Below are 26,466 nucleotides of genomic sequence, written 5' to 3'. Positions count from 1 at the left end.
ATTAGAAAACTATGCAAACTTCACGAAATGCTTATGTGCCTTAGATGGCAAGCACGTGAGAATAGTTAAACCAGATTTCAGTGGCTCTCAGTTATACAACTATAAGAAATTCCATTCTGTAGTTCTGTTCGTAGTTGCAGATGCAAACTATTTGTTAACTATGTTGAAGTTGGATCTCGTGGTAGAGAATGGGATAGCACTATCTTCGAAAACTCTAACCTGTATAAACTGCTGCAAAATGTGGCGAAGCAAGCCTACTAAAAGTACAACCTCTACCAGAAACTACAGAATTTTCTGTGCCCTTTACGTTATTGGGTGATGAAGCGTTTTCACTGTCTAATGTCGTCATGAGACCGTAAACCGGAACTTCCCTCTCCTACAAGAAACGCATCTTTAACTACCGTTTAAGTTGTGCTCGGAGATATGTGGAGTGCGAATTAGGTATTCTGACGAATAAATGGCGAATATTTCACAGACCTATCAATGTTAAGCTGAACTTCACTGTTAGCATCATCAAATGTTGCTGTGTTCTTCATGACCACTATCGTCCCAGAGACGGCTTTAACTTTGAAGACACTTTAAGTATACAGGGCCAAGTGATCTGGGCAATTAAGTTCCAACAACCTAAGGAGGAAGTTCACTTAACTCTAGAAGAAATGTTTTCACAGATTACTTCATAAACGACGCTGGAAAAGTACCATGGGAAGATAAATGTATTTAAATCTGGTCGGTATCAATCACAGTGAACAGTGAAGCAACGTATTGTCGAATATAAAAGTTGATTTCCTTTATATCCCTATTGAAATGTACGTAATTATATAGTTTGTGGCTGCAATAAATAAAGCTGATGTACCAAAATTTATTTTAAACTTTCATTATTAACTGGAGATTGGTTCACTGAGATGATGGGCTCCCACCAGAGATCACAAAGCATTTGTTGCTCATAGCAATTTATAGTTTTGAATGCCCACATTCGAGCAACAGCGCCAGCAGTAGAACACAAACACAAAATAGTTTAACGATAACACTTAGCTATATCATTTTTCTCCTGATACGGTTTCGCACAAAACCCTCACAAAACTCTTCACACTTGAAACCAAGTGGCTCTCTTCTTAATTCGATCGTGATACTCCTTGCGAGAAGTATCTCATATTCCTGGGTATTTTTTCATCTATTCAATAAACAATTCGACGTCAAAACCGGTTTCATCCATGGCAGGCTGACTGCAGATGTTGGTGTGGTAGTGAAAACGTGTGTGCTGCCACATTCACATGCAACGACTGTTGATCGCGGGGAAGTTGTGGCCGAGGGGTTCTAGGCACTTCAGCCCGGAACCCCACTGCTGCTACGATCGCAGGTTCGAGTCCTGCCTCGAGCATGGATGTGTGTGATGTCCTTAGGTTAGTTAGGTTTAAATAGTTCTAAGTTCCAGGGGACTGACGACCTCAGATATTAAGTCCCATAGCGCTTAGCTCCATTTGAACCATCTGACTGCTGCTCCGCGGTGATCGGTGGGATCGCTGCATCGCAGCAGTGGCTGGCGAGCGCAATTCGCTCGCCGCGATCTCGCTGCTATTTCGCATCGCTACCGCCGTAGTGTGCGCCTTTCCAGTGTTTCACATGAACTGCTGAAACGCACAAGAAACTACGTTACGAATGCGCGATAATCAATCGCTGGTGTACATCGAACGTAAGGGAGGAGAATAATAAATAATAGACTGGAAACTGAATCAAAACTTTGCAATCAAAATCTTAATCGACATATCGCTGAAGTTAGGCAGGAATTGGAGAACGAAACAGAAAAGATATGGATGGAGGTCATCAAAAGCGTGGACGAGGTGAGTGAAGAGTGTGAACGAAGGTCGACAACTTGGAAACGTGGGTGAATGCGGAGATGAGTGATATCTCTGTGCACACAGATGAGGGAAGTAAATCATGCAAGGAAACACAACATGAAGGTCAGTCCTCAAGCAAGAAGTGTCTGCAATGCTACTAGGTTATGTCACTGTAACGCAGGTCACACCAACAAAAAAATGGTTCAAATGGCTCTGAGCACTATGGGACTCAACTGCTGTGGTCATCAGTCCCCTAGAACTTAGAATGAATTAAACCTAACTAACCTTAGGACATCACACACATCCATGCCCGATGCAGGATTCGAACCTGCGACCGCAGCAGTCTCACGCTTCCGGACTGCGCCCCTAGAACCGCGAGACCACCGCGGCCTCACATCAACAAATTGGCAAGCTGCACTCCCAATACTTGTTGTGGACATACCACAGCCCAAGTTTGGCTGAACACGCAGCACCCACCTGAAGCCATAACTAAGAATTTAGATACGTATCTGCTTGCGAAAGGAATGGCGGAATGTAATGGTTTATTCGTTGCACGACAGACGCTCGAACAGGAGGAGGCTGCCTGCTTTGATGTTACGATTTGCGAGAACAGTGGTTACAAGGATTTCTGCACTAAGTTGTTGGCAACGTACTAGAATCTGGCCGCACAGACGAGTGCAAAGATGAGTATATATTGGGAGGTAGTGTGCGCCACAGTCACGCCAACCCATGGCAGCATATGCTGCTCACTTTTTCTTTCTGGCGGGACACTTGGATGACAAAATGTCAGATGAGGAATGATGTAGCGCGGTGAGCTCAAATTTTCATGTTCAATTACGACGTGCAGTCGTCAGGGCATTGCCGAGAGAACATTTCCCCGATATATTAGGTCCTTCGACAACATCAAACAGCAGGAGAAGCAAAAGACGGCGAATGGCAACGCAAATAGGACAGAAAATGGCTTGCCACAATGATTTGTGCACCGCAGTGACAGGCAGAATTGGCGCAATAATGGACGGCCGAGAGAAGAGTGGAGTAGGCGAGAGCAAGATAGACATCATCGTACACACCATTGACGACAAGGCAGGAACGAAGTACCAAACCATAGACGCCAGCTGAACTGCGTGCAAGCGGCGCATAATCGGGAGACCGCGAGAATAATGGAGGTTCACCATCATTGATTGCACCTCACGCAGAGGAGCGTGAGATCACACAAATGAATGGTCAGATAAAATACGATATCGCAGGGACGCCACAGTAGAGAAGAGCCATCACATACGCAATCTACGGTATTGGCAATCACAAGAGCAAGACGACATTAAACAGTACGGTGATGACCCAGAGTTGACGGAAAAAGAGGACAACTGGTGTCGCCTCATTGAAATAACAATGGAAGGAATTAAGATGAGAGCATGTCTGGATATTGGATAGGAAGTGACAGCACTTTCGACGTCTTTATACGGAAAACTGGTATAAAGTGGTAGTAAATTAGCTGAGATACCTGTAAAAGGCATCTCACTAGTTCCCGCTTTTGGTGCGAAAAGAAAGAAGGTAGAGAAACAGGTCTTGGTGTCGTTAAGCGACGGAAGAAGTTCCTTCCAGGCGAATTCAGTTGGCATCTGTGGCTTGCAACTCGATTTTATAATCAGGAATGAGAAACTCCCGAGTAGAGCGGTGATCATGTATTGGACCACTAAAACCGTGGTCAGTTTGTTAGCAGATTCGATTGCATGGGGTGCAGAGGGCACTAAGGGCACATATAATTTATTAAAACGTAAGGAGAACGACGAACTTCTCATATATGGGTCCCAGGAGCTAAGAGATGATTTATTAGAGGGAACATGGGTTCCAGATGAGGTCAGTTTGCCGTCCGCCAGTCGTGATGAGAATTCCACGCACACAGATGACTAAAGTGAATCTGATGGACATGACGCGACTGGTCTTGGGTCAGAGACCCTCGCACATGTACTAGGATTTAGAGGGTCCGACGCCGTAAGTGAGTACGCTCCCGTGGTACACCAAGCCGCTCATGCGTTTACTGATGACACGCTCAAAAAGACACATGATCGTATGCAGAGCGAGACCTCCGTCTAATGCCGTGACGATGAGTGCGCCTAGAAAATGGAAGTGTTGAAAATGAAGTCCCTACAGCAGCAGAGAAGCTCATGTGGAGTGCAGTATGCCAAAGCGAGTGCAGAGTGGCTGAGGAGCACTTTGAAGTGCGCCACAGAAGTACTAATTCCCACTCACGAGCAGTAGAAGACTGTGTTGTTCCCTACACGCTCGCAAAATCTGCAAAAGTAGGACGGTTTTTGAAGCACTGCAGGTGTTTTCATTCTTCGAAATGGCGAGGTAAGTTGATTACGTCCTCACAAGGGACACAGTAGATGACGCCCTGCGTACAGACGATCAGCCACAAGCGTGCGTGGATAACACAGAGGTTGATCCGGCTGGAATACTCAGAAAAAGTATTCAAGCTAACGAATGTCTGAACCAGCAACAGACACAGGAGGTGCAGAAAACAATCAGCGAAATCAGGGATACATTCTCGTTTCTACCAGGAAGATTTCGGGTGATGGTCAAGAAGTTTAGAGCCTATCCGGGACATACTGCACCAGTTCTCTGGAAATTTTGGCTGTCAACCTTTGACATTACAGCCAGTTTCAATCAAGTTGAGCTCGATTCGTCCTGCCGAAAATACGCTGCTTCCTTATTCGAAGGAGAACAATACTTGTACGTCCCAGTACCATTCGAGCTTAAGGACTCACGTTTTTGGTGAGGACCGTCCCTCACTCCCCCTCACTCCAGAGACGAGAGAATTTAGTGTGCCTACATCGACGACATATTTGTCGAGTCTGCAACTTTTGAAGAACACTTGTGTCACATAAAGCAGCTGCTGGCGGTACTCAAGGGATGAGGCGTGACCCTCAGGTGTAACAAAGCGAACCTGTGCGTAAACCGGGGGATATATCTCGAGTTAGAGATCTCACCAGAAGGTATCCATACAGAAAAGTGCAAATTGGTGGAAATCATGAAAATGTAACCGCCATACAGCGTGCGAGAATTAAGGCAGTTCTTGGGGCTGATATTATCTTACAGGGGCCACATTGTCAATTTCTCACAAATGATGAGTCCTCTATACGCGCTATTGAAGAAGGGAAAAAAGTGGAGCTGGGGCAACGACGAGGAAAATGCGTTCGGGTAGGTTAAGATTGCGTTACATGACACTATTTATATGGGGCATCTCGACTTCACAGCACATTACTAACTCTTCACAGAAGCAAGTGCACAAGACATTGGGGGATGCCTACAACAGGAACGTGCACATTGTCGCCACATGTAACCGGAAGCCACTGAATACAGAGACACGGTATTTCACTACAGATTTAGAAATGCTGGTCATAGTCTATGCGACAAAACAGTTTAGGAACTACCTGCTTGGCCGAAAAACTCGTTTATATACAGACCACCACGCTCTGATACACGAATAACAGAGTGAAGCGTTGGGAACTGGCGGTTCAAGAGTTCAAATTGAGAATCGCTTATTGCCGGGGTAAATACAACAGATTTTTTGACCGGTTAATCAGAAAATTTTCGCGGGAGGACGGCGACATTGAAAACATCGCGCGAGACAATAATGAAGTTATAATGACAATGTTGCAACAGAGGGACCAGGTGTGGATCCGACAATGCAGGAGAGAGTTAGCAGCAGCACAAGACCAACAGCCAGAAATCCGGGGAGTTAAGGACTTTCTGATGTACGGCGTTGGTGGAGAAGATGTAAGAACTAGAAATATTGCTCTATTGTGCACGAACGAGTGTAGCGTATGTTTTTGGTGGAATGTGAAGGAACAAAGATGGAACAATTGGCTCGCTGACGTACTTTAAGAGGATTTAATCGAACGCTATCACCAGCACCTTGGCCATTGCGGAGCGACGAAGTTGTATGCGACAATCGCCAAGGAGTCGAAACATGCCATTCACAGACGGAAAGTTACGGAGTTAGTTCGGAAATGCGACATGTGCCAGCGTATAAAACATCCAAATGCAGTTGTCCAAGGTGAAATGCGTACCATCACACCAAAAAGCACAGAATTACATGTAGTGTTTTGATCACTACGGTCCTCTGCCAAAGGCACAGTTTGGGCGGCAGTCTATTTTCGTTGTGGTTGACGCATTCACGAAGCACGTCAGACTTAATGCAACAAACCGAAACACAAAGAAAGGCTGTGTAAAAATTTTGAAAGAACATTATGTAAGCACATGTGGGAGGCCCAAGAGAATTCTCTCAGACCGTGCTACAATCTTCACATCTCTGAGATGGAAGGTAGTGTTAGAGAAGTAAAGCATAAAAAGTAACGTTCTCCTCAATTAGAAACCCTCAATCAAACATTGCAGAACGATACATGTGCCAGCTGGGAGTGTTCTTTAGGATACTGATTCCTTACAGGCACAATGCCTGGATACAGGACCTACGGAAGATACAGAGATTCCTCAACTAAGCCATGCTTTGAAGTATAGGATAGAGACAATGCCTACGCAAATTAAGACGGCGAGCGCGAGGTTGGGATTTTTAACGTACGCTGTCTGAGAGCGTACGTGACTCAATAGAACATTGTACAGCAATAGTGGTATAGAAAATGGTTGATGTCTGTTAAAAGCACGCTGTATCATGTGAATAGTTTTTCTGTTGTAGTATTTAGTACTTATTTATTGTGTTTCCCATAGATAGTCATTTTATGTGTACCTGAGGCGTGGGACACTTGGTGTGAATATTGAGAAATGATATGACGGTTGCATGTGTGTGTGCCTGGGTTCCGACACGCAGCGCAAGGCAGAGAGGAGCCGCGTATTCGACAGCATGATCCTTCCAGTAGCGCGGGAATATCAGGCAGCTCATGCAAGCGCATTGCCATTTCCTTATCTTTCAATGTTCCTTTGCTTGTTGTATATATTTAATTGTACTGCAGTGCGATGAATCCATGTTTTATTGTATTACCACTCGAGGTGTTCGGTTTAATGACTCTAGCGTGAAAGGTGAAAACCAGAGGCGCACCAATATTTGACGAGATTTCTGTTGCAGCACACAGAGTCATACCAAAGGTACCTTGCAGTTGGTGGAGAAGACATTTTACCTTCGCAAAGTAGTGCATGAAATGTTTATTGAAGCATGTTAGGATTATTTTAAATGTTAGAACTTAAGGGGTTGGTAAAATATAGCGAGTGTACTATGTAAGGTACACAAAAGATCTGTTTTTATGTTATTGACATTTTAAGCATCGGCACGGCTTGCACAGTTGAAACTACTGAATTTAGTAAAAAAAAAATTCCATTCGTGAGTTATGGGTATACAAAGTTAGGTACATGAACAATTGTGTTTGTTGACATCCGATTCCGTCCGCACTGCTCGCACAGTTGACACTATGTGACCTTGTAAATGAGAAGGAGGCCTCTCAAAAGTCAGTGATGTGTACAGTCTACATATATATCGCGTGTTTTGTGGAAGAAGGGAAGGTACAAATCTTATTTTTGTACGTCTTGTAAGGTAAGAAACCATGAGCACGGTTGACGAAAACGTCAAGTGGCTACCCGTCGAATACTATCCGGCGTATCCTTATCAGTCCAATGAAGTGTGTCATCGGAAAATGAATTGTTTTGCGTGACCAAATGTTTGAACTGACATCCTTTATGTATCGATTTTATAGCGCTCTTCGATGAACAATACCACTTAAGGTCAACTCTTACGTCACTTGCCTTAATTCTGTCTTTTGTATTTTCCGTGATGGCATTTCTGACAACTCGTCATTTCATGTCCGACAGCAGGGAGAAGATCTCACAGTTTACTACCGTGTACATTATCACGCATCATAAATTAACCCTACGTTTTAGGCCGACACTCAGTACAGATTAGAGGAAAGTAATTAGGAAAGGAATCTCTCCGACTCTCATGGAATACTTGGACGGATGGGTAAACTGAAAATCATTTGTAATCGATATCAAGAGGAATAAAAAGAAAGAAATTCTCCCTTTTTAATACATTCCAAGTATCATTTTCATCACTGTTAGTTGTTTCCTAAATAATTAAGTCAGCAACAATTTTATATGTTAGACACACAGAATACATTTATGAAGTTTTCCCAGGGTGCTGACGTTCCAAGAGACTTGGAGACTGGAGCCAACTGGAATCCCGACATTTTATGTAATACACAGGATAAGGTTTTGCATTGTATCAAATTAAAAAAAAAAAATCTTATAGGAGGTAAACCTAAAAGTATCTGTTTCAATAATGAGATAAATATATCCACTACAGACATGAAGGCTATGTAGAAAGGTAACACAGAGATTCATAAGTGAAAATTATTCAGCTTCTGTGCATCATTAATCTTACAGACCACGGTTAATGTGAAATAACTCTAGTACAATGTGACACGAGAATGGGGTCAGTTAATTCAAATAAAATTTTTAAAGATTTTTGAGGAATATATTATAATAATTTTATGTCCAGATAATCGAATTTACATCTTTCAGCTTAGATACACCTAAGAGATATATATACGATATAGATATAAATGATAAATATGAGAGATAGAACGGGATTATATTTGAAAATTAAAACTGGTTTGAGAAATACGCAGAGTAATGACGGTCATGTACACATGATAATAATGTCTTATGTCACAGTATGATGTACATATTCTTAAAGTCATACAAGAGGTGGAATATTAACAAATATATTAACTTTTCGAGTAGTTTACATACTTATGTGAACTATGTATACAAATTTTAATAGCCTTTTCACATTAGTATTTAACTCTAATTTCATGGTTTCATAAACTATCTTTAGAAATTATCTTTCATCAGCATTTTAACATCCTTATACTGGCTATACTTGTGTAAGAACTCTACAAGGTGCTTGGCTCCTAAAGTGCCAGCAAATAGTAACTTTCTAAGTGAGTGCTTTTTCTCCAACCGTGAATAGTACCCTGGTCTCAGAAGAAACTTGATGGTTTTATTTAAAAAGCTTTCTAAGGATAAGCATTCCCTACTTAAAGATTTCTTGAGCTTACGATAGAGTACGAATCCTTAACTAGGTCATTCTGTTTTTGCGGATACTGCTTCGTTCTTACGCTATGTGCATTAATTCGCTAATTACTCGGTTGAGGAAACAGCAACCGAAGCATATGGGCGGCAGTGCAAAATGAGGATAGAAGCTGGAGAAACCAGTGCCACAGGTATAAATTTGAGCAGAACGCAGTGGAGCCAGAATTATAGCATTACTATAATTGCGTTGTAGGAACTCAGGAGAGGAAGGAGGAGCCCGAGGGAGCCATCGAGCGAACGTCGTGGAGAACTCGTGCGTAGGCAGCGTGCATTGGGCCGCGACTTGCAAACAAGCGCAGGCCGCTGGCGGTAGCCGCTTTCGGAGAGCGAATCGCAGTTAAATGGGGCACGGCGGAATGAGTCTGGCAGGCGAAGGCAGCGTACAGGAATTTCTAGTGTTGTGACACAGGCGGTCGTCTGCTGGGTGGGCAGAAACTTCTGAAGCTTCTGCGTGCGCTTTGTGCAATTGAGAGGCATACACGGAGATTGTTTGGAGGTAGATGTGAGAGTTGTCTCTTTGTTCGTAACAGAGAAGTGATATGTTGATACAGACTTAATAGATGTTACGTCACGGCTGAAAAACGCAATTCTCCTGTACGACACTTCTTGCCCCATATCTGATGGTCCCACACTAAAGCTGCTCTTCATTAGCTGGCGAAAACATATGTTAAAAATTCACAGTTCCTCCCAATCCGATACCGGATTCACCCAGACTGGGCGAAAATTTCCAGACGCATTCTTTAGTAGTACCATTGGCTACTCATTACATTATAATCCGCTTATGTACTGCTGCCTCATAATCAATTATTTCGATGTTGTTTCACTGTTTACTTCTCCTTCAATTTCTGCAACTGTAACTGGTAGTTGTATATTTCATAACCCAAAGTGTCTGTATCAGTAAACTACCAGAGAAGCAACAGTCTAATTGTTCATATTAACAAACACAGTTACGTAATTTGGGACAATGCAGGTGTTTGGAAGACAGGAGGAAACAACAGACACAAAAAGAACATACATTATCTTTAATATAGTGATTGTGAACTAGTGAAAAAATAATAAAAAAAGAATAGCGAGATGAATCAATTTTGCTCTTTGGGCGATAAATGTGCTGTCTTCATCGACTATAAATGTCATTGTACAATATGTCCAATTACGTAACTAAATAATTTCTTCATGTCTTGTAATATATGTTTCGTCCCTCAATATCAGACTACAAGATTTCTGTTTATGAAGTAGAAAAGGGGATTGTATAAAAAATTATCAGGCGCAAGTAAATTCGTTGTAATACGGACCGTTATGCCACACCGAATACCTTTAATCAGATATATGAATTGTATCTGGCTCATGGTGTTTCACTGATATGCATCCAAGGGTTTTATAAGTTACGTATTCCGAGTGAGTCACTTGTGTCCTGAATTTGCACATTGATGAAAAATAATATCAACCCTTCAAGCCCAACATACAATAACACCGATATTCATCACACATGTTTATCAGTACTGTCTCTCACTTACTGATTTCATAAAACAAAGACAACAAAGTAAAGAGACAAAATAAATGTATTCACATATAAATTATCTCAGTTGTTGACAATGGTCCTGGTAACGTCTACAGATCTCCTTCTAACTGTCTGTGGATGCTTCTTTTATAATGTATTGGATGATTAACGCACCGTGGGAGGGTCGGCGGAAATGTGATATAGACACATCAGCACTGCTTCTGTGGAGTTTGCATGATCTGCAGCAAACTGAGTTGATAACTGTGTTAGCATGAGTGGGCATTGGTGGCATGCAGTGATCATTGAGATCGGTGAATCACTGAATATGATAGTTATATTATTAAATTATCAATTATACTATTATAGTTATATTACTATAATCATATTATTAATAAATTAATTAACTAATGGTATAATTTCAAGGAAACAGCAGTGAATGAAGGGTAGGCTTTCTCGATAACCCTGACAATTGGTAATCTTTTAAATTAAATTGATAAATGTTTAAGATTGAAATCTGCTAATAGTTTAAATTGAATGGATGGGTATTGAGATAATAGGACCTAATATCAGTTTATATTAATATAACCAAACTTTTATAGAAAATAACTAATTTATGGCTCTGATGTCTACCTTGTCACTTCAGTAGATCACCTGCACACTACAGTTGGCTTATTTTTCAATTGAATATCATCGAAGAATTTTGTATATTTGTCTAAGAGATAATACTGCCCCCTGCTTGTTTTGACACAATAGATTTAAAAATTTCAATTTGGAATAACTTTTAAATGACCGGAAGTTTCCATTTCACTTGGAAGAGACTTCAATTTTTTCTCCAGTCATCATCCCCAGTTAGTCCAAATAAATCAGGAACATGACTTTTCCATACCCAGATAACTGAAAATAATGATGTTAATACCTCTTAAAGTAGTTTTTATTTCCTGGCACAATCGCATTTATGTTACTCTGTTATTGGCTTCAACACTACCTGGCCACCACGACCGATGACCAGGTTAAAAGCTGTACAAAAACAGTTGAAATGGCAAACCAGTTCTGAATGAGAGCACAATACATACAAAGTAAAAGTAATTTACTTCGTACCTTCAAATACGTCTTACGATCTCGAGATATGAAGGAAAGTATGTTTTCAGTACATACAATAACACATCTTGCTTGTTTGTAATCGTTAATGACTAATGGAATAAGCCCATAATGATTTATTTCGTGGTCATTACAGTTTTGTTCCGGAAGTACTGTGTTTGTCACTGGCCAATGGAATAATTGAGAGAAATATCCGAAATTTGAAACAAACAGCAGACGGTCAAAATATAGTAACAATGGGTGATCCTTAGTATGGCTAAATCTACTGTGCTGTTCTTTAATCTGCAGAGAACGATTAAATAAGATTGTAACAAGTAACAGCAAAATATAAATATTATAATGACTGTAAATAATAATTATATTGAGAAATATAGTAATCACGGTCGTCTCAGTAGAGTAAGAATGTTGCACTACTTAAAAATAGTTTTAATACTGGTTTCGCTAATTTATATGTCCTCCTGTATCATACTCAGGGACAGACATTATCACATCAGATGCATTTCTTATGTTTCCTTTCCTTATGTATGTCCATCAGAAACTTTCCGCTTCGAAGCTGAATTGAAGGAGAAAATGGTTCAAATGGCTCTGAGCACTATGGAACTTAACATCTGTGGTCATCAGTCCCCTAGAACTTGGAACTAACCTAAGGACATCACACACATGCATGCCCGAGGCAGGATTCGAAACTGCGACCGTAGCGGTCGCACGGTTACAGACTGAAGCGCCTAGAACCCCTCGGCCACACAAGCCGGCAATTGAAGGAGACATAAATTCATTTTCTGTTTACAGTGTCTATAAAGCTTCACGAAACATTCACGCAACCTTAATGCGTGTTGTTAGGACCTTGTAACCAAAGCTGCTTATGTGCTACTGCATTGCATTGAGACCTTAGTCTTTAAATCCACAGGACACGATTAACCTATGCGGTTGGGCTTGGTGAGTTCGATGCAACAATTCTCTTCACGGTACGTTTCTTTACGTAGATGCGAATACTTTTAATAAGCCTTGGCCTGAAGATCTCCATCTTATTCATACTTTGCAGTTTTAATGACGCACTTTGCGATGAACTAGAATTGCTTCCAACGGCAGGTGCTACACCGGTAGTTTTGTGTCCCATAATAACTCGACAAACCCATCTCCTGGCCAAGAAATTGTTATTAAATTTCCTTGGGCTCTCGTGACGTTCATGAGTCAGTGGTCACGTCGGTAATCGCTATGGTCGCTTGGTATAGCTGGAATCACAGCTTTTTCTTGCTTCTATAGTCCATGTTTCGGTTTTTAATTCTTGAGCTTGATATAAGAGGCTATCATCATATTTGCTTTCCTGAACACACCTTGATTTATGAATTTTTATTTTCCGCGACGCTTAGAATGAGTTGTAGTACCGACAAAGTGTTTCAAAATGCTCCTTTTGGATCAGCCATCCACCCTAGTATCTGGTAATGTTCTTCATTGTAATTATTTACCCTACAATATGGCGGATCGACGTCAAGCTGTGATGATACAGGTAAACCTGTCATATGCGGAAGTGGTACTCTTCATGTTAGTATAAGCTTCCCTGAGTATTGTGGAAAAAATCGATTAAGAGACTTCGATGCAATTTCATGCTTATAATTCAAGTAAACCTACGTGAGCAGTTATACAATGTCCGTGAAGCAAGACCGGAAGGTGATTTTATTCCTTGCGTATAACAGACGTCAGCGTAGTAAATACGTAGGCACCTTGAAGTAAAACCCGTAAACACTGACTACTTACAACTGATTGGTCGAGTGCCCATCTGTCTTTAAGTAGTGGAAGTGCGGCCGTCATGTGTCAGTGTTGTTCCGTCAAATAGCACATAGGAGCAACCAACTGGAACATCAAGTGTTGAAGACACTCTATAGAATGTTTAAAGGTGAAAAAAGTGTGTTCAAAGTTTGTCCTGCAAAACTTGACTCATGAACAATTACGACGCGTGGACACCTGTCGCGTTTCGATTGAAATGAAAAATGCAAACAATTCATTAGTGGAAAAAATCGTCTTGGTTGAAAAGACTTTGTGTTGTCAAGACGAACCTACCTCAAAACAACAGAGTGCAAAACTGGTCTATGATTTTTTGTCACAACGGACAAAGGTGCGAATGTAACGCTGGAATTGAAAATGGAACACCACAGAGAAGTATGAGTATTTTCTTCAGTGCTTCGCGTTGTTATATGAACGGTCTGTGCGTTGCATTCAAGTGCCTGAGGGAGGGAGGGATTAGGGGTGAGGAGAAGGGGAGAGAACGGTGCAGAATACCTGAAGGATTAAAACCACCGTCATGAATTTTCTCTACCTTTTTTTAATTAATCCGGTCTCGAAACCTTTTGGACTGCTAGGGGCATAACCTGATATCACATGTGAGACACATTCGGAAATACATTCGAGTCATTGAGTATTCCTCGCAACCCCTTGAGTATCTCTATTCGCTAGTAGTGATTATTCCTACAACCAACTGTCGTGTCATGTGAGGAATGTAAGAACTGAATAAGTAATATTAGGGCTTGTGCAGTGGAACACAGGCAATCGCTTGTCCCTCGTTCCATCTGAGAGAGGAATAGGAAGAAACAATTAGGAATGCTACCACCTACACTGTGTCAAGTACGGCCGAGTGGATTATGGAGTATGTGCGGAGATATTGAACTGACATGTTGAGCATAAACTTTGAAAATGGCATATTGATATAGCTTAGACGCTCTAAAAAATAATTTTTCTGGTTTAATTAATTTTCAGCTAGCTATTAGCAAAGAAATTTGCTCCTCCCAAATGATGCACGTTGTTAATACATCAATGGTATTATTTTTGTGTATCATGGAAAGTTTATGTACCACATTAGCTACATCCCGTGTAAATTTTCCGTGGTATTGTTGCGCATCTTACTGAAATTAGGATTGCCCACAAATACTTTGTAACTTATTCCATGCTGTAGACATAAGATATCGCTCATGAATTTTATCCTCAGTTACCGTATTGTACGCTGTACGTTGACTACTGACATTGAAATTTGTCCATTCCATGTATTTTTGAATCGGAGATTTGCGTTTGAGGCCTAGTAGACACAGAGGATGTTAGATACGAATCTTTATGTACAAGGAGGTGTGGCTACTGACGCAAAACTCTGGAGAGACTTCACAGGTAAATATCAGCATGTGTGGTATTAGGTTCAGATACTACGATACCTCGTATTTCCCAGTTGTCGGCTATCGGGCAAGTCCGAAGAACCCATCAAAACTTCCATATGCCGTGGAGACCCCCAGCCTTACGCTCACACATATCATAATTACCACAAAGGGAAGGAAAATATTTTATCGTCATTTTAGCTCATCAAGACATGGATACATCATTGAAGGAAGTGCTTGTAGCTTCACATTGTAACGGCCTTCAGATATGTACGCATGTCTGAAGGAACAGAAATTGCTCCGCCGCTTACAGCAGTGGTAAGGACTGAGAAATGGCTTCGCATACTGCAGATCTGGATTGTCTCTCCATCTGTGAGAGTCACGAAATGTGCAAGTGTAAGGGAGGTGGACTCCATGACATATAGACGTTATGGTCGATCTAGCAAAATGATAATTTATTTCGTAATATTTAACACAGCTGCAAGTGTCAGAAGAATGATACATGCATATCGGAAGGGCATTTAATGTGAAGATACAAACGCTTCACAATAAAGACATTGTAACTGTCAGTGATATAAAGCTCACATAAAGATGCTCATCGCCTTCTAACTTTTATACTTGAAAATGAACACATCTTCTCCTGCCATCTAATGTGTAAATACAGTCATTAATTTAAAAATTAGTTGCAATGTCTAAGGTGTCCGGATTTTATTATCCTTACATGAGCTTGCTCCATTACAACCGTACGATACAGTATGAGATCCTCAGAAAATAATAATTATATTGTATCAAGAAGTGGCAATTGCTGTAATCTCATGTACGGAAAACTAACAAAGCAATATCTACCAATATATGGACAGGGACGTGAATCAATAATTTAAAGTGAAATGCATTTTGCACACGAACTGAGCAGTTGGTTAATGGCATCGGAAAACCGCACTTAACAAAAGAACGGCGAACTTCAGCGCAGAAATTGATAAGGCCAGAACAATACATTATTTGTTATAACGTAAATGCAGTAGGGACCAAGGGTAAGTGGCTGGGTGGCTTTAACAGGGCTAGGCTGCGACCTGGCAAGAAAAATAAAATTCACCTCTAATGAGACAGTGATTGGCTGAAGACATTATTGGCGATGCAGATGCGACACAATGGGGATATCCCCATTATATAAAAGCATTGTGAGAACTAAAATTTCTAGATATCTGTCTCGTCTCATGGCAGACAGTACAAGAATGTGGAAAATAGTGACGTCATTGAGATATTTGCTTTCTGTGAAGTGTGGACGATCCGCTTCACATATCGCGACGACAGACAGTTAAGCAGTAGTTAATTATTTCTGCACGAATTTTTGAGGGCAACAAAACTGCGCATGGCGCTTCAACCCTTAGTGAGTGTGCAATAGATATAATTTCGACTAGGGAAAAAGTACCGTTCTACAGAATGCAGGAAAGTAGAGACTGAGTGAATTCAGTCAAGGCCAGAGTAGGGAATTAGTTGAGTCGAGATTTTGGGCTTCTTGGTATACATAAACTTTTATATTTGAAAATGAAGACATCGTCTTCTGCCATATAACTTGTCATTTTAATGATTCATTTAACAATATGTTGCAATGGACTTGTTAATAAATAACTTATCTGCTACCAATAAAGATTTTATTTACATTCTGCAAGACGCATTTCGTGAAATGATCCTCATTTTCAAGAACGTTTGCAGTATGCTATGCCATATATTCGTGATGCTTACGATTTGTGAGGTGTTCCATTGTTCAGTTGTCAATATTTAAAAAGATAAACTAATTTTAACTGATTGGAAGTCATTATAGATAGTGGCGATTTGAACACCAGGTATACAGAGCACATTAATATTTATACACACAACAGATACACATCAGTAATCAGCAGTAGCCCACACAGACGAAATATGAGACCAGCATTACTAAAAGAGTACTAATGTTTCAAAATAAATAAATCTCATAAAATGGACCTGTTCCAAGTTTATACTAAAATGAAAATAAAATGGATAAGATTTTAATGAAAAACTGGCCAATGAATCTACGAATTTCTTCCGATGCTTCTATGGTTGTTGTTGTTGTGGTTTTCAGTCCTGAGACTGGTTTGATGTAGCTCTCCATGCTACAGTAAAGCTGCATGTCCACGGGAAAAATTACGGCTGTAGTTTCCCCCTTGCTTTCAGCCGTTCGCGGTACCAGCACAGCAAGGCCGTTTTGGTTAATGTTGCAAGGTCAGATCAGTCAATCATCCAGACTGTTGCCCCTTCAACTACTGAAAAGGCTGCTGCCCCTCTTCAGGAACCACATGTTTGTCTGGCCTCTCAACAGGTACCCCTCCTTTGTGGTTGCACCTACGGTACGGCCATCTGTATCGCTGAGGCACTCAAGCCTCCCCACCAACGGCCAGGTCCATGGTTCATGGGGGGGGGGGGGGGGGCTTCTATGGTATAATTAAATAAAAAAGGGAGGACACATATAAATTTATACCACTGTAAATATATATATATACAAGCAAATAATGGTCCACATTATTATGATAAACACCCCGTGCACATAAGTACACTAAGGTGACAAAATAGCGATATACATCATATAGCGATATGTTGTTGTTGTTGTTGTCTTCCGTCCTGAGACTGGTTTGATGCAGCTCTCCATGCTACTCTGTCCTGTGCAAGCTTCTTCATCTCCCAATACCTACTGCAACCTACATCCTTCTGTGATTCTTGAGTTTCTCCCGGCGTATTTGATAATCAAAATATCCACGGGTGTACTGCCGGTCTATAGTGTCCAACGGGCACAATATTTCGGCGATCAAACATGTCGCCATCATCAGGTAGCGACATGTTTCATCGCCGAAATATTGTGCCCGTTGGACACTATAGACCGGCAGTACACCCGTGGATATTTTGATTACATCCTTCTGAATCTGCTTAGTGTATTCATCTCTTGGTCTCCCTCTACGATTTTTACTCTCCACGCTGCCCTCCAATGCTAAATTTGTGATCCCTTGATGCCTTAAAACATGTCCTACCAGCCGATCCCTTCTTCTAGTCAAGTTGTGCCACAAACTTCTCTTCTCCCCAATCCTATTCAATACCTCCTCATTAGTTACGTGATCTACCCATCTAATCTTCAGCATTCTTCTGTAGCACCACATTTCGAAAGCTTCTATTCTCTTCTTCTCCAAACTAGTTATCGTCCATGTTTCACTTCCATATATGGCTACACTCCAAACAAATACTTTCAGAAACGTCTTCCTGATACATAAATCTATATTCGGTGTTAACAAATTTCTCTTCTTCAGAAACGCTTCCCTTGCCATTGCCAGTCTACATTTTATATCCTCTCTACTTCGACCATCATCAGTTATTTTACTTCCTAAATAGCAAAACTCCTTTACTACTTTAAGTGTCTCATTTCCTAATCTAATTCCCTCAGCATCACCCGATTTAATTTGACTACATTCCATTATCCTCGTTTTGCTTTTGTTGATGTTCATCTTATGTCCTCTTTTCAAGACACTGTCCATTCCGTTCAACTGCTCTTCCAAGTCCTTTGCCGTCTCTGACCGAATTACTATGTCATCAGCGAACCTCAAAGTTTTTACTTCTTCTCCATGAATTTTAATACCTACTCCAAATTTTTCTTTTGTTTCCTTTACTGCTTGCTCAATACACGGATTGAACAACATTGGGGAGAGGCTACAACTCTGTCTCACTCCTTTTCCAACCACTGCTTCCCTTTCATGTCTCTCGAATCTTATAACTGCCATCTGGTTTCTGTACAAATTGTAAATAGCCTTTCGCTCCCTGTATTTTACCCCTGCCAACTTTAGAATTGGAAAGAGAGTATTCCAGTCAACATTGTCAAAAGCTTTCTCTAAGTCTACAAATGCTAGAAACGTAGGTTTGCCTTTTCTTAATCTTTCTTCTAAGATAAGTCGTAAGGTCAGTATTGCCTCACGTGTTCCAACATTTCTACGGAATCCAAACTGATCCTCCCCGAGGTCCGCATCTACCAGTTTTTCCATTCGTCTGTAAGGAATTCGTGTTAGTATTTTGCAGCTGTGACTTATTAAACTGACAGTTCGGTAATTTTCACATCTGTCAGCACCTGCTTTCTTTGGGATTGGAATTATTATATTCTTCTTGAAGTCTGAGGGTGTTTCACCAGTCTCATACATCTTGCTCACCAGCTGGTAGAGTTTTGTCAGGACTGGCTCTCCCAAGGCCGTCAGTAGTTCTAATGGAATGTTGTCTACTCCGGGCGCCTTGTTTCGACTCAGGTCTTTCAGTGCTCTGTCAAACTCTTCACGCAGTATCTTACCTCCCATTTCGTCTTCATCTACATCCTCTTCCATTTCCATAATATTGTCCTCAAGTACATCGCCCTTGTATAAACCTCCTATATACTCCTTCCACCTTTCTGCCTTCCCTTCTTTGCTTAGAACTGGGTTGCCATCTGAGCTCTTGATATTCATACACGTGGTTCTCTTCTCTCCAAAGGTCTCTTTAATTTTCCTGTAGGCAGTATCTATCTTACGCCTAGTGAGATAAGCCTCTGCATCCTTACATTTGTCCTCTAGCCATCCCTGCTTAACCATTTTGCACTTCCTGTCGATCTCATTTTTGAGACGTTTGTATTCCTTTTTGCCTGCTTCATTTACTGCATTTTTATATTTTCTCCTTTCATCAATTAAATTCAATATTTCTTCTGTTACCCAAGGATTTCTAGCAGCCCTCGTCTTTTTACCTACTTTATCCTCTGCTGCCTTCACTACTTCATCTCTCAGAGCTACCCATTCTTCTTCTACTGTGTTTCTTTCCCCCATTGCTGTCAATTGTTCCCTTATGCTCTCATTGAAACTCTGTACAACCTCTGGTTCTTTCAGCTTATCCAGATCCCATGTCCTTAAATTCCCACCTTTTTGCAGTTTCTTCAGTTTTAACCTACATGTCATAACCAATAGATTGTTGTCAGAGTCCATATCTGCCCCTGGAAATGTCCTACAATTTAAAATCTGATTCCTATATCTCTGTCTTACCATTATATAATCTATCTGATACCTTTTAGTATCTCCAGGATTCTTCCATGTATACAACCTTCTTTTATGATTCTTGAACCAAGTGTTAGCTATGATTAAGTTATGCTCTGTGCAAAATTCTGCGAGACAGCTTCCTCTTTCATTTCTTAGCCCCAATCCATAAACACCTACTATGTTTCCTTCTCTCCCTTTTCCTAGTGATGAGTTCCAGTCACCCATGACTATTAAATTTTCGTCTCCCTTCACTACCTGAATAATTTCTTTTATCTCATCATACATTTCATCCATTTCTTCATCATCTGCAGAGCTAGTTGGCATATAAACCTGTACTACTGTAGTAGGCATTGGCTTTGTGTCTATCTTAGCCACAATAATGCGTTCATTATGCTGTTTGTAGTAGCTTACCCGCACTCCTATTTTTTAATTCATTATTAAACCTACTCCTGCATTACCCCTATTTGATTTTGGATTTATAACCCTGTATTCACCTGACCAAAAGTCTTGTTCCTCCTGCCACCGAACTTCACTAATTCCCACTATATCTAACTTTAACCTATCCATTTCCCTTTTTAAATTTTCTAACCTCCCGGCCCGATTCAGGGATCTGACATTCCACGCTCAGATCCGTAGAACGCCAGTTTTCTTTCTCCTCATAACGACGTCCTCCTGAGTAGTCCCCGCCCGGAGATCCTAATGGGGGACTATTTTACTTCCGGAATATTTTACCCAAGAGGACGTCATCATCATTTAATCATACAGTAAAGCTGCATGTCCTCGGGAAAAATTACGGCCGTAGTTTCCCCTTGCTTTCAGCCGTTCGCAGTACCAGCACAGCAAGGCCGTTTTGGTTAATGTTGCAAGGCCAGATCAGTCAATCATCCAGACTGTTGCCCCTGCAACTACTGAAAAGGCTGCTGCCCCTCTTCAGGAACTACACGTTTGTCTGGCCTCTCAACAGATACCCCTCCGTTGTGATTGCACCTACGGTACGGCCATCTGTATCGCTGAGGCACGCAAGCCTCCCCACCAACGGCAAGGTCCATGGCTCATGGGGGGGGGGGGGGGATCGATATACACATACAAATTGTGGTAGTGTACCGTACACAAGGTATAAAGAGGCAGTGCACTGGCAGAGCTGTCATCTATGTGTAGGTGAATCATGTGAAATGTTTCTTATGTGAATAAAGACTTTGATCATGAAATGATAGTTTAAGCTATACGTGTGTAACATTCCGTTTCGGAAACCATTAGGGATTTCAATATTCCGAGATCATCTGTGTCAAAAGTTCACCGAGAGTATCAAATTTCAGTCATTTTCTCTCAGCAGTAGCAACGAAAATGCCAATGGCCTTCTCTCGACGACCGAGAGCAATGGCTTTTGCGTAGAGTTGTCACTGGTAACAGAAAAGCAGTACCACTTAAAACACCTGCAGGAATGAGTGTGAGACATGCGATGGACCTTTCCGTTAAAGCTGTGAAGCGTAATTTGGCGTTAATGGGCTCTGGAAGCAGACGACCGAGACGCCTCTTCTGGAGTTGCGATAGTTCGGTTGGATCCTAGACGACTATAAAACAGTGGCACGGTCAGATGGTGTCGATTTAAGTTGATAAGAAATGATGATAGGTTGCGAGTGTGACGCAGATCTCATGAAGCCATGGACCCCAGTTGTCAATAAGGCCGTGTGCGAACTGGTGGTGGCTTCGTAATAGTGTGGGCTGTGTTCACATGGAATGGACTGGGTCTTCTGGTCCAACTGAACTGATTACTGAATGGAAGTGGTTATGTTCGACAACTTGAAGACCATTTCCAATCATTCATGGACATCACGTTCTTAGAGAACGGTGTAATTTTTTATGACTGATTATGCTCCATGTCATCAGGCCACAGTTGTCTGCGATTGGTGTGAAGTACATTCTGGACAATTCAAGCGAATGATTTGACCACCCAGATCGCCGGACATGAATCATTTCGAAAATTTATAGGCCGTGAGTGAGAGGTAATTTTGTGCACAAAATCCTGTTTCGTCAACACTTTCATAATTATAGACGGCTATAGAAGCAGCATGGCTCAATATTTCAACAAGGGACTTCCAACGAATTGTTGAGCCTATGTCACGTCAGGCTGCTGCAATACGCCAAGAAAATTGAGGCCCGAAACGAATTAGGAGGTATCTCATTACTACTTTCACCTCAGCATATATTACATTCTGCGGATGAGCGGTACGAAACTTGCAGAGCATATCAACAACGCCCTCGTCCACCTATAGCTCTTGTCCAAGCAGTTATTCGGCTTGGCTGTGATTGATACAGTTATTGTATGCCCTCCTGAGGGGTATTGCGCCAAACTCTGACGAACTGGCGCCTTCAGTTGCCAAAATTCCCAGTTGGTTGGACGATTCTGCCCACAGAGCTCCTAACGTTGTCAAATGGGGGAGATCCAGCAACCATGCTGACGAAGGTAGGATTTCGCAAGCACCAAGACAAGCTGCAGGAACTATTTCCACGTGTGGGTGGACAGTCTCTTGCTGAAATATGGACCTAGCATGGCCCGCCAGGATGGGCAACAAAACAGGGCGTAACATGTCGTCGATGTAACACACTTATGGAAGGGAGCCATGAATAACATCTGAATTGATACTGCTATGGAAGAAATGGCTCCCTGTTATCGAGCCGTAGAGCAGGCGACAGTTGGCGTATCAACACAGTCCACAGTCCGCCCCCGGTAGCTGAGTGGTCAGCGCAACAGGATGCCATTCCTAAGGGCCCGGGTTCGATTCCCGCCTGGATCGTAGATTTTCTGTGCCCACAGACTGGGTGTTGTGTTGTCCTAATCATCAGCATTTCATTGCCATCGACGCGCAAGTCGCCGAAGTGGCGTCAAACTGAACGACTTGCACCAAGCTGCTTTGCCAGTATGCGGTTTTTTTAACCCTCTGACAGGTGCAGCACAATGAGGGACAAGGTTAAGTGCGAAAAATACTGGATCTGTCCTACATAAGCAATAAGTTTAAATTTTGACTTAGTTGTTCTTTCCTTTTGCTTTTTTACATAATTTTAAATATATTCATTTGATCAAAATAGAAGTGATATACGAAAATAAAATCTCTAGGATGTGGTGATCCAGGAATAAATAAAGCAGATGTAGAATGTAAAAAACACAATATTGCATACACCGATAATGAAGACTTAGAAGAAGGACATGAAGCAGGTAGAGAACATCAATTACCTGTGAAAGGAAGTATGCGAGCAAGTGGTGTTTCATTAGGAGAAAAAATAGCTGCATCTTCCGGGCTTTCAAATAACTACGCACCCTCCGACTTAAGGCTGCAATATTAAAAGTTTTGGCTGGTTTCGTTGTCTAGGAGCTGAGATACGCAGTTGCCGCATTACAGACCAAATATTTCTGAGTCTACGGTGTACGATAAGAATACACATATGAATCGAATGGTCGAAGGTTTCTATCACTCAGCAATGGCGAATTATGAATGTAACAAAAAAAAATTATAAATGAAAGATTGCAATTAAATAAAATCTGCAGGTACCATCTTAACGACTTTAAGTGATGAGTACGATAGTAGAAGTACTTCTGAGAATGAGGTATATTTCTGTAAAACACTTATAGGTGTCGATGGGCCAGCAATTAAATAAAATATAAGTTGCATGACAGGCAAATAATTGATACCTGCAACACGTAAATAGCTATGAGAAACAACTCATCTAGGAAGATATTCACTTCTAAAGGAACACGATGTCTTCACTGTAGAAGCCACGGAAATCTCACAAGAGCAGAAGTCGGCACTCCTAAGTACTTCTCTCTTTTGTGACCATGGGCAAACCGTTCCACTCTCCCCAAGTCTCTCTCCCGCGATTGTTCGTCGCGCCTTCACGTAGAGCAATTTCGGTGTCCTGTCCCATCCCGTCGAGAACTGCCTCAATGCCAGAACTACCGTGTCCTCCTCTCCCGAACTCGCTTCCACCCAGTCTCCCAATTCACGACCGTTCTCACTGGCTACATCGCGCGCGCCATGTCTTCAAACCAATGTCCACTCACAAACATATTTAAACACATGTGAAATTCTGGAGTTACGTTTAAATAACTCGAAATTAAATAAATATTGCTACGACTAGACTATAAGCAGTCTCTAACACTCATTATTAAATGCATAAACGAATTAAATAAACATATATCACAGGAATGGCAACAAAAGGTAGGCAAGTAGCCTAATGTATCTGTGCTTTCTAAACGCAGTATATATTTAATCCCTCTGGACAGAAGACGGCATTGTGCCTCTCGTATTCAATCCTGATTCAATTTCTGTGTTTCATCGTCGATTTGAAGGTCCAAGGGTTACAGTAAACCCGACATGGTGCATCGGTATCTAATAATGGTCTCTCAGAAAAGTTTCCAACAACGACTGTTAAAAGCGTTACTCCCCAAGGACAGAAGTCGGCCTTCTGTCATTTGTATTCAATCCCGATGCTATTTATGTGTCTCATCGTCAATGTGAAGGTCCAAGGGTTACAGTAATAATATAGTGGTGTATCGAAATCTACTACTGGAGTCCCTGGGTAGGTTCAAAGCACAGACTGTTTGAGGCGTTACTCCCCCTGGACCGAAGTCGGAATTGTGCATTTTGAATTCCACCCCGATACAATTTCTGTGTTTAATCGTAAATGTGATGGTCCAAGGGTTACAGTAAAAATTCCGTGGTGCATCGGAATCTAATACTGGTCTCCCAGGAAAGATTCCTATACAGAATGTCTGAAGCGTTACTCCCTCTGGACTGAAATCAGCATTGTGCGTTTTGTATTCAATCCCGACGAAATTTCTCTGTTTCATCGTGAATGTGAAGGTCAAAGGGTTACAGTAAACCTCCTGGGGTGCATCGGAATCTAATACTGGTCTCTCAGAAATGTTTCCAACAAGGCCTATTAAAAGCGTAACTCCCCCAGGACAGAAGTTGGACTTCTGCCATTTGTATTCAATCCCGATGCAATTTATGTGTTTCATCGTCAATGTGAAGGTCAAAGGGTTACAGTAAACCTGCCGTATGGCATCGGAATCTACTACTGGACTCCCAGGTAAGTTCCTACACAGAGGGTTTGAAGCGTTACTCCCTCGGTATAGAGGTCGGCATTGAGTGTTTTTGCGTTCAAACCCGATGAATTTTCTGTGTTTCAACGTCAATGTGACGTTGCAGTGATTACAGTAAACGTCCAGTGGTGCATCGCAATCTAATAACGGTCTCCCAGGAAAGTTTCCAAAACAGACTCTTTCAAGCGTTACTCCTTCTGGATAGAAGTCGGGATTGTGCCTTTTTGTGTTCACTCCCGATGCAATGTATGTGCTTCATCGTCCATGTGAAGGTTCATGGGTTAAAGTAAATCTGCCGGGGTGCATCGGATTCTACTCCTGTACTGCCAGGAAAGGTTAAAAGCACATACTGTTTGAAGCGTGACATCCCCTAGACAGAACCCAGCATTGTGCTTTTGATATTCAATCCCGATGCAATTTCTGTGTTTCATCTTAAATGTGAAGGTCCAAGGGTTACAGTAACCTGCAGTGGTGCATCGCCATCAACTACTGGACTCCCAGTAAAGGTTCAAAGGACAGACTGCTTAAAGCGTTACTCCCCCTGAGCAGAAGAAGACATTGTGCTTTTTGCATTCAATCCCGATGCAATTTCTGTGTTTCATCGTCAATGTAAATGTCCAAGGTTTACAGTAAACGTTCAGTGGTGCCTCGGAATCTACTACTGGACTCCCACGAAAGGTTCCAACCACTGACTGTTTTAACCGCATCTCTCCCTGGACAGAATTCGGAATTGGCCCTTTATATTTAATCCCGATGCAATGTCTGTGTTTCATCTTCAATGTGAAGGACCAGAGGTTAAAGTAAACCTACGGTGGTGCATCGGAATCAACTACAGGACTCCCAGGAAGGTTCAAAGCACAGACTGTTTACGGCGTTACTCCCCCAGGACAGAAGTCGGAATTGTGCATTTTCAATGGAATCCCGATAAAATTTCTGTGTTTCATCATCAATGTTAGGGCCCAAAGATTACAGTAAACCTGTAATGGAGCATCGAAATCTAATACTGGTCTCCAGGGAAAGTTTCCATCACATACAGTTTAAAGCGGTACGCCCTTGGACAGAAGTAGGCATTGTGGCTTTTGTTTCAATCCCTATGCAATCTCTCAGTTTCATCGTCAATTTGAAGGTCCAAGGGTTACAGTAAGCCTGTAGTATTGCATCGGAATCTGCTACTATATTCCCAGGAAGGTTCAAATCACAAAATGTTACCCCCTCTTGATATAAGTCGGCGTTGTGCATTTTGTATAGCACCCCAATGCATTTTCTGTGTTTCAACGTCAATGTGATGGTTCCAGGGTTACAGTAAACCTGCCGTGGTGAATCGGTATCTAATACTGGTCTCTCAGGAAAGGTTCCAACACAGACTGTTTGAAGCGTTACTCCCTCGTGATAGAAGTCGGCATTGTGTGTTTTTATGTTCAAACCCGATGCATTTTCTTTGCTTTTACGTCATTGTGAAGGTACAAGGTTTACAGTAAACCACCCGTGGTGCATGGGAATCTAATAATGGTCTCCCAGGGACCTTTTCAAAATAAACTCTTTGAAGCGTTACTCTTTCTGATAAAAAGTTGGCATTGTGGCTTTTTGTGTCCAAAAACGAGGCTATTTATATGCTTCATCGTCAATGTGAAGCTCCAAGGGTTACAGT

The sequence above is a fragment of the Schistocerca gregaria genome, chromosome X (assembly GCF_023897955.1).
Source record: "Schistocerca gregaria isolate iqSchGreg1 chromosome X, iqSchGreg1.2, whole genome shotgun sequence".
In the NCBI taxonomy this organism is placed as follows: domain Eukaryota; kingdom Metazoa; phylum Arthropoda; class Insecta; order Orthoptera; family Acrididae; genus Schistocerca; species Schistocerca gregaria.
The sequence above is the reverse complement of the archived record's forward strand: the minus strand, read 5'-3'. Positions refer to the sequence as shown.